The sequence below is a fragment of the Montipora foliosa genome, chromosome 4 (genome assembly GCF_036669935.1).
Source record: "Montipora foliosa isolate CH-2021 chromosome 4, ASM3666993v2, whole genome shotgun sequence".
Taxonomy (NCBI): Eukaryota; Metazoa; Cnidaria; class Anthozoa; order Scleractinia; family Acroporidae; genus Montipora; species Montipora foliosa.
Genome location: NC_090872.1, coordinates 6467670 through 6477669, shown reverse-complemented (window position 1 = coordinate 6477669; position 10000 = coordinate 6467670). Strand labels below are relative to the sequence as shown.

General features: G+C 41.1%; 1 long non-coding RNA gene across 1 annotated transcript; it reads left to right on the top strand.

The window, feature by feature from the left end:
- Positions 1-1288: 1288 nt before the first annotated feature.
- LOC137998890 (uncharacterized) lies at positions 1289-5862 on the top strand. The gene is made up of 4 exons (XR_011122841.1): positions 1289-1493; positions 2343-2590; positions 4265-4667; positions 5677-5862. It is a non-coding gene; the product is annotated as an uncharacterized lncRNA (long non-coding RNA).
- The last annotated feature ends 4138 nt before the right edge of the window (positions 5863-10000 follow it).

Below are 10000 nucleotides of genomic sequence, written 5' to 3'. Positions count from 1 at the left end.
ACATGTTCACGCTCTAAAGGTTAATTGGTTCAAGTAAAAAACGCGACAGTTTGTCTGGACAAACTTGAATGTTATAAGCGTGCAACAACGCGGGAAAATGTCGCCCGTTCACGGTAGCTCGAAAATGGTAGTATTTCAACTTGTGCTGAAAGTTTGTTCGTATTTGTATGATCGTGGATTCATTATCCAAAAGATGCTATGGTAGTCGTTATTTGTCCCTTGAATGCCTTGATTGATTCACATTTCCTAGAGCTGCAAGCGAAAACTGTGAACACTAGAAATATCGTGTTTCGAGTAAAAAACTAGTCACGCGTGAGAAACCTAAACCGCAGCCACTAACGGTAATTACTTTGTGGTTTTCATGTCGCTTTTGATTGGTTGCTTCACGATGGGAACTGTCAAAATCAAACGTTCTATTCCCAAAGGACTTGAATTGGGTACAACAGTGACATCACTGTAGAAAACCGGTTTGGCAACTTGTCTTATTCCGAATTTGCATGGAAGTGAGATTCTAAACCGCCGTGACCAGAGGTTCGTTTTTTTCGCCTCTCCGTTTTAACCGTTCGGTCCTCGCGAAAGAAAAATAGAACGAGATTACAAAATAGAAATGCAGAGAATATAACGGATGTCAACCGAAAAACTGAGCTCAAAGGACTTCTCTGCAGTTATGCGCTGATCAAATCGAAACTTCAACATCGTTTTAGTTAAACGGCATGTCAACAGTTCACGAAAAACAACAACGCGAAAAACCACGGCGTCGCGATGTGTTTGTTTGCCTATTTTAGCTAGGAATCCGTAAATTCTTAAATGAAGCAATATAAAACGAGAGTAGAGAATAGAACTCCAAAGAAAACAACGGCGTCTCAACAGTGCAAGAAAACCACCAACTCGAAAACAGCACACCAGCAAAGTGTTGTCAGCAAAATCCTGTGAATACTCGCCTTTCTAAAGTATACCCAGGCCTTTCATTCCATTGTTGATGTTTCTCCCTCTCTTTGCAACGGTTAGTAAGCGAAAACTTGCATTTTAAGAAGTGAAATCCAATGTTTCGTCGCGCAGTAGTAAAAACATTTTCAGCACGGAACAGATTTCGGACCGTGGTCCGTATCGTAAAAGCTGGACAAGCTACGAGCATTGCTACGAGCTAGTTCCCACTTGACCGTCAGACATCAGTACCAAGTGGTACTTGTTTATGCGTGGTGTTCATAAAATAGGAACGGTTACTACACGCTTATTGGTTAAGACAGCTTAACAGCCATTGGTTGGAAACTTATAGCAACATGACTGATATCGGGGTGGCGCGAAGGCGGTTTATCATTTGCCTGTGGCTTACCTAATCTCCGAGAATATTCTGTTTGAGTAGCGTCATCGTTTCTCTTTATCCTAGTCTCAGCAAGCGTGGCATCATACCGAAGGTTAGTGGGAAAAGGGTGTAAGCGTGAAGGAAAGACACCCTGCTACTTTCATCGCGGGCTTCCATGTTCTCGAACTGGGTAAGATTGCGCGCGGGCGCTTGTGGTAGGTCAATTTAAAAACCGTAACACTCTTTGTCTGCCCTCGAAAATTTCCTATCTAGCGAAATCCAGTTGCCCTCTGCAGATTAAGTCTGTCTTGAATGATTCTGGCTATGCATGGTGGTCATACAGTTTCATTTGTTACCATTTTACACCCGTGTTCTCTCGATAGTTTCGTCCTCAAGGAAAACAGCATTTCCGCCAATTTGTGTGGGGTTTTCTCGTTTATCATTTGAAGCTTCAAACGCTGTTACCATTGATTCCTGACTGCTGCGATTTAAACACTCGCGAGTGCGATGGTTTTAACCGCGAGTGGGCCGCAATAGACCAATTTCGATATATTAAAATTCAGTCGAAAACAAAAGGCATCATCTTGAGGCTCTGGGGAATAAACTCATACAAATCCTTATATTTATTCCCCAGAGCCTCGAGATGATGTCTTTTGTTTAGGACTGAATTTTAATATATCGAAATTGGTCTATTGGCATGAAGACTCTAGGAATAGCCCCTGTCAATTAATCCCAAACAGAGTGCAAAAAGTGAAATTAGAGCAGACAGTTGAAGTTAGTGCAATAAAGGTGAAATGTTTGCATGTATATCATTAATAAGTAATCGCATTTTTTTTTCGTGCAATTTGGAATAAATAAGCACATGCAATTTTTTTCAAAGATTTCAAAATTCCACCCTCCGGTTGAACTTGTCTTTCGAAAGATTTACTCGTGCTTATTTATTCGAAATTGCAATGGAAATCATGTGATTACCCGTACAAATTAATTTAAAACCGCTGTAAACAACATCAATTATGATAATCAATTATTTTTCTTGTAGTTTTGAGTTTGAAGAGTGTCTGCGCTGTGAGTGTGACGCTCTAAGCTTCGCAAGCCGCTACAGCCTTTTGGAATTTGTACTAGGTGATTGCGAACGATTCAGTACCAGATACTTGGATTTCTATAATCGGCTGGTTGGAGACCTACCCTATTACATATATACCGGGGAAAATTTATACATACGATTAAAATCAGATGACTCCTTCAATTACAGGGGATTTAAATTCTCGTATATTGTCGGATCTACTGGTAAGTCAGTATTGCTTTGTCTTTAATCCCATCATAATCATCATCCTCATCGTCGTCGTCGTCGTCATCGTCATCGTCATCGTCATCTCCCATTAAAACGGACTTAAAATCTTGTATATTGTCAAATCTGATAGTAAGTCCGTAGTATATCGTTATCATTATCATAATGCTTTACGACAGATATGGTAATGCCTTAAATTTTAGCTCCATCATCAGGTGGCACAAAATAACTTTACACTTGAATGACTCTTCAGATGATCCTTGCTAATCCCAGTAAGACTGTTCTTTGAAGTGTTACCAACTCTACCCTAGCATTAACCATTCTCAAGTAGTCCTCTGGTTTCCTCGAAATAGTTCCCACATATCATCATCATCATGTTCTTGTTATTAACACAATTGAGCTGCATCATATACCGATTTAATGAAATTAGAGGTTGCGGCATGCTGCGTGGTATCTTTATCCGTTTGGTGGGCGTCCATAGTGGTTACGGCCAACCACACAGTGTGTTAGTTTTTGGCTCTTGACCAAACCCACAAGAGGGGTATGACGCGGGAAAACGATCGGGCGGCAAGCGAAGCCGGAATACTTCTTTGTCGTGGTCTGCAAAATCAATGGCATGTCATTGGGGGGGCGGGGGGGGGGGGGGTGGTAAATGTCGTAGCGTAAATAGCTGTTACTGCTGTGTGAATAAGGACAGTACGAGCCATCGAGGCACGCGAGTAACAAGTTAAACGTATTCCTTTCTAAACTTTAATCTTTCTTTAGGGTTAATTTCGACTTAATTTTCTAAATCCAAGCGAAATAGAATTGATTTACCATACCTCGTAGGTATGGCTCGCAGACTTTCTATACCCCTTCCGTGCTAGTATGCAAACCCCGTGTGGAAGATTTATAGGTTCTTATTCGAGTACCAATTCGTGACACGCACGGGCGAATCGTGCTGAGCCATTAGTCCTATTGGGTCGATTATCTAAACAGAGATAAAACGGTGGTTTAGAGAACCATGTCCGCTTCGAATCCAGATTTCGCGCGGCCATTTTTTCTCGTTCCTGTCGACTAACCAAGCGGCGAAAGAGGTAGAATTTGAGGTCTATTCCTTGTCGAGAATAGTGTCGAGAACTGAGGAAAGAGCTATGGAGAAAAGCATTTATACACTTGAAGCGACTCACCTTTAGTAAGGCCTGGAGGTAAATTATTATGGGCGGTCGAAATGTGGGCGGGGCAGATAACCGAAGCGCTCTTTTTACGCAAAATATCTTTGTATTACGCCTTAATTTTAATTATTTTGGGCTTTCATTACCTTATTAGCCACAATCGGACAAGAATCGTACTTGAATGTTTCTGAAGGTGTGATCAGCACTCCAAAATTTGGCTCAAAGAACTACCCGGTGAATTTCGAGCGGCAGTGGTTTCTTCTCGCACCAGAAGGACATCAGATCATGATTGGCCAAGCCACCTCAGAAAGCAGATAAACCGTCCTTTTCAATGTGAAGTTCTTTTGTTCTTTTTGGTGTGTTCATGGAAATAACCCTAGGGCAGTTTCGGTCTGGGAAAAGCGGTTGCACACAAAAACGTCCTTGCACGTGGGCAAATGGGCCAGTGTAACCACAGCTATTGTACGCAAAATACCTTTGATTAATTATATTTATTTTGCGCTTTCATTTTCTTTGTAGCCGGTAGAAGAGAATCCTACTTGAATGTTTCCGAAGGTGAGATTAGCACTCCAAAATTTGGCTCAAAGAACTACGTACCCGGCGAACTTCGAGTGGCAGTGGTTTCTTCTCGCACCAGAAGGACATCAGATTAAAATCACATTCAGCGATCAATTCGAATTAGAACAAAGCGAGTATTGCAAAAACGACTACTTGGAGGTCAGAGAGGCTTACTTCAAGGTGTTTAGCAATCCTGAGCAAGGAATGGAAGGAAGATATGGAGCCATCCTTGCTATGCCAACGTGTGGCACCAATAAGCCACAAGACATGCTCAGCGCCGGAAACATGGTTTGGGTGCATTTTAAGAGCGACAGTAATTCTACCACCACATACAAGGGATTCAAAGCAACTTTCACCACATCGGGTATGTGTAAAATTATGTCGGTATGATTGAGTTGTGATAAACGCCAAAACGTTGCTCGACAAAGGCAAAACAACTGTTATAGCACTAGCGGCAGCGATGATGATGATAAAAGGGAGTTCGCGCCACAACGTCGGCGACTGCAACAAGGACACCTCGAAAACGCAAATTTACTATGCAAAACCACGAGCTCTGTAGCTATCTCCCGACTTCTCTTTTCATTGAACGAGTATCTTATAAACAACGGGACTTGATGCTTGTCCGATAAGAAAACGATTGGACTCAAAACATTCCTCAGACTGCCAAAATTTTGTTGTCCAAGTCCTGTTACATGAAATAACCAATATCAGTATATACTAAAACAGTGGATAGCGCTGAACGCGCGTGCTGATTGGCTCGTCAAACTCCGAATATCATGTGTTATTTACCTCCGAGCAACTCGGGAAAAAATGGCGTCCCGATTTGCATCCGTGACAAGTGAAGAAAACATCCAAATTAATTTTTTGTGCTGTATATTATCTCACTGTTTCGGTATATTATATTAAAACAACTATTCACCTCAGTTTCGGTGGCTAGCGTTTAACATTTAACTCGCCGCTTCGTGGCTCGGTCCACCGCTAGCCACCTCCACTTCGGTGAATAGTTGTTAAATATTCTTGTTCTGCGGCGTTGTCTTTGTTGTCGTCCTCATGCATTTTTCTTGAACTCCATTTTATCATTACTCGCTTATACACATTTGCATGTTTTTGCTTCACGAGTTCCTTGGCTTTTTTCAATGCTCCGTCTGCTGGTGTATCATTAATTGAAAACCGCTCTTGTTGGAGGTAAGTCGGAAGTGGGTCGTCCTAGCCTCCTTCTAGTTACCTCTTTCCGAGACACGCAAAAAATCCTTCACAAAAATTCTACGAAAGCCGCGCCCCCTTCATAATACACTGTTTAGCAGCGTTCTTATGAAAGGTTTCAGAGGGAAGCCAAAATTCTCTGATTGACCAAACCTCTGTTTGTTTTGTAGGTCAATACCGGAGCTTTCTGGTAAACAACGCGTCGACTGTTCTGTTGTTGTTAGCTTCAATGACATTCACGACAATTTTCGTCTGAAATGGTCACGTCAGATGACACCCTGTTCATTTGCACTATTCGCTGCAACGAACTTATCCTCATAAAATAATTGACGTGTATGCAAGTCAAGAAACAAACTTCCTCTTTTAACCTAGCTCTAAAAAAAAAAACAAAAAATAACTTAGGGTGATTCCTTAGTAATAGAATTTGTTGTAGCATTTTCTTTAAACTTTTCTCGATTGTTCCCTACATTAAAGTGACTCGAAATGTGCAATCAAAAAATAGGTCACCAAGCTCGTTTGGGAAATATAACTTGCTCAAGTGACTCATTTTATCATTGCGACTTCTCCATCAAGGACAAGTTTGTTCCATTGGTTCACGCTACGTTTTGCAGGAACAGGAAGCACAGCCTTGATGTAATTCTTGAAATAACAAACAGGTGTATTGTATCGTTCAAAACGAATAATTCATGTTTGTTTTATGGTGCAGGCACACGTTATGAAAAGGCATTGACTACAAATATTCCTTGGGTGCGTGATCTCGAGGAGACAATTTTGTGTCCATGAGTGATGGCTTAGAATACTTTTTTCCCTCGGTAACTTTTTTTTCTAATGTATTGTTTAAAGTTTTACAGCACAAAGAGGAGGAGTAAGAGAATAAAATTATGCCAAAATAAAATAGGTCACCAACCTCGTTTAGGGGAAATTAGAAAGCAAACCGAGCTCGACCCCTCGACAACACGTCTCCCCGATAGCGCGGTTTCACTTTCACTCTCGGACTGAAACGACATTTAAACATTAGCAAGGCTATCACTCGACTTTTTTTTTTTTGCGAGAGTCTAAAACGTTTATCATTCTGCTCTTTACTGCTATGCTCTGTAAACGGCGATTCTTCTTTCTAGCGAGCTTTCCCGCATGAAAGGTTGCCATTTTGAAATGTTTTTGGCCACGATCGATATATCAATATTCACACATGGCTACGAGTCTTAATGGTTAAATTTAAACATTGTTTTGTTTAGGCCATAAAGCCTCGTAGCCATGCCTGAATACGAACGTGGCCTACGCTGTCTTATGCGCAGAACAGGATGCGCAGTACAATACTAGGGAATCACCCATTCTCGTCACCAGAGCCTCGGATCGACCCAAGGCTCTGGGAAACTCTATGCAGGAGAACACGCGCCGTAGGGTTCTTATGGCCAAAAATCGGTTTTTTGAACCTTACAAACCTTACGGTGACTGCTCACTCCTCGTGCTAACATGAATGCACCAATTAGAGACGCTTTTGATTGTTCTTCACGAAAACCAAAGAGAATAGCCTCTGTCTCAGAATTACCCAGAGCTCTTCTCTCCTTCAGTCAAGAGAAGAGCTCTGGGGCCGAGATTGGAAAATCACCTTGAAAGTACCCCAAACTGACACGGGACAGTGTATGCAATATCGTAACTCCGCCAGCTCCAAAACGTTCACTATTAGAGAGATTTAGCGTCAAAAATCAAAGAAATTTCCTGGAATTAGCTCCTTTCTTGCTTTTTCTCGATAGATAACGAACAAAATTCTCAGAAGTGTGAGACAAGTGAAGCCTAGCTTTCACTTATTTCACCGTGAAAACGGGGTTGGCGTAAGGAAAAGCACAATTCCTTTTACTTTTACTCTCGCTTTTGCTTGGTTTCGCTTGCATCGTGTGAAAACGAAACGCAGCATAAGCACAAGGAAGCCGCGTCTGGCCAATTAAAGCACTCCTTCCAGATTTCCCGCGTCTAAGCATTTCAACAAAATGGCAGAGGCCACTCGTGGTTTATTTTAATGATTTTACTGATGACAAGCAGCAACGTGCTGCTTCCCGCTTCAGGTAAAATCAATCGGTCAATCAATAAACTTTATTCAGTTAAGTTTCTAAAACTTCTAGGCAGCCCGGAGGCCGACTAATCGGGGACACTCCATAAAATTACTGATAAATTAAGTTAAGTTAACTTAGAATTAGCTATCACTTGTTACAATATTATTTCATGAGCGTGCGTTGGATATGAGATGGTAAATAGCCAAGGAGGGGCCTAGCGCCGAGTTGGCTATAACCAGTCTCATATCCAACAAGCGCGAATGGAATAATTGTTTTATTAAACTCCTTAAACTCCAAAAGTTTGGAAGTACGAAATAGGAGCGAAAAAAGGGGAAAGTCCTAAAACGCGATGTTATGTAATACTTGGTGGTCAGACAGACGCAGGCTTATCACAAAAACATTTCTCATCTTTTCGCGTGCTTCTAAGCTTCGGAATTGATCCAAACTTTCCACAATAATGTTTTTTTTTTGTTTTATACCGAGAGAAATTTCGCTTTCTGGCGAAAAACTTTTAGTTTAGCAACGCTAAGCGCAATCATTTACCATATATGGTCAAACGTAACTAAGGTATATGAGCTGATAACCTAGATTGAGTGAACCAATCAGAGCTCGAAAAATGCATTATCCGAGATTGAGAATTTCATAAATATGTCATTCACCGGCTGGGAAGTCCTTATAGGGAAAAACTGTACGGTCCGGGCACAGTTTTTCTCTATACGGACCGACCTAAGCCGGTGAATAATGTATTTATTTTTTCTTCTTTTTTTTTTCTGAAAATGAACATGGCAAACTGGTTTTCAAAAAGTCTTCCTACGCGCTCTACGTCGCACTGTCACAGTTGAAATTAACTTAGTTATAACTGAAAAAAGCGCTCCGTTCGCAAAGCTCAAAGAAAAATGATAGATTAACGATGAAACAGAACTTTAAATATCTCTTGGTGCAATAAAAATAAAAAACAAACGAAAAATTTATATTTCATGGCAAGCAAAGAGAAATGAGCCAGACAAACTAATTAAAACAATGATGTTTGAAAAATTCGTGCAAACAGGCGAATAATTTTCTACGTATTAAAATGCTTTGTCTTAGTTATTGAAAATGAAACGAAAGTTCTTAAAACAGGAGGAATAAATTTAGAGAAAAATATGCAAATCTTCAGAAATCAGCGCAAAACTTAGAAAAACTACCCAAGAAAAACTTGTTGACATTAGTTCGCAGCGTTACGATTTGTTTTACTATTTTAGCGACGAATCCATATTTTCTTTGATGAAGCAAAATGGAACGAACCCTGGGTGCCAGAGGTTCTATTTTTATTTCGCGAGGAGCGAGCGGTTAAAACGGAGAGGCGAAAAAACCGAAACTCTGGTCACGGCGGTTTAGAATGTCACTTCCATGATTTGTGATTATGAACACGGTCGCCGATTGGTTTTCATAGCCAGTGCCAGTTCTTTCCGAGTAAAAACAATCTAACACTCAATTTGACTGGTTGAACGGCGATAGTGCCACAAAACCGGTTTTGAGCGCAAGGACTGCTACGAAAACAAAACTGGCGGTGGAAGGCAGTGAATTCGGAGTGAGTATTTAGACTAGGTTTACACTAGAGGAAATTGTTCCGGATTCGTGATGAATCCGGAACGTTTTAGTACCGGATTAGTTTTGCCGTTTACACAAAAGTGGACGAATCCGACAGAAAACCTTCTCCGGTGTCTCCGGAGATTTTGAATCCGGAATCTAAAGTGGGAACTTTGAATCCGAAAACTTTCGAATCCGGAAAATTTTGTCGTGTAACCGATTTTGATCTCGAATCCGGATATTTTTCCGCCTGCGATCTTTTGAGTTTGCGTTAAAATCTTTATTTTGCTCGTCACTCTTTCCCGTGTGAATAGGCTGAGATCATGAGGCAATCCATCTCGTTGTTCATACAAGGTGACGAAGTCTTTTCTGATATCTTCGTACTTACTTTTAACGCTCTCACATTCTAAACCTTCATAATCCTTTTGGGAAGAATATGCACGGACAACTCCTCGTAGAAGTTCAACTTCGTCATCTGTCCAGCTCAGATTTGCCTCAGTGGCATCTGGATCTACTCTAGCCTTCTTTTTTGGCGGCATTTTCACTTTGTCGAACGACGAAACAACACTGAGCTTGGTAACCATTCCATCACGAATGTTTCCGGAGCTGTCGTTGTGTGTAAACGGTCAGGAATCCGAATATCCTTTCAGTGTAAACGCTTACGAATCCGAATACTCTAAATTTGATGAATCCGGAAACACTAACGAATCCGGAACAATTTCCTCTAGTGTAAACCTAGTCTTAGAGGTTTGCACACTACAATACATAGCAAATTCAGGATTTTTGGAGATTTTAGGATTGAAACCTGTTCAGGAATGGGAGACCCTAAAAGCCGGAATCGCGGAAAAAGACCCCAAATCCTAAAACACGGAAC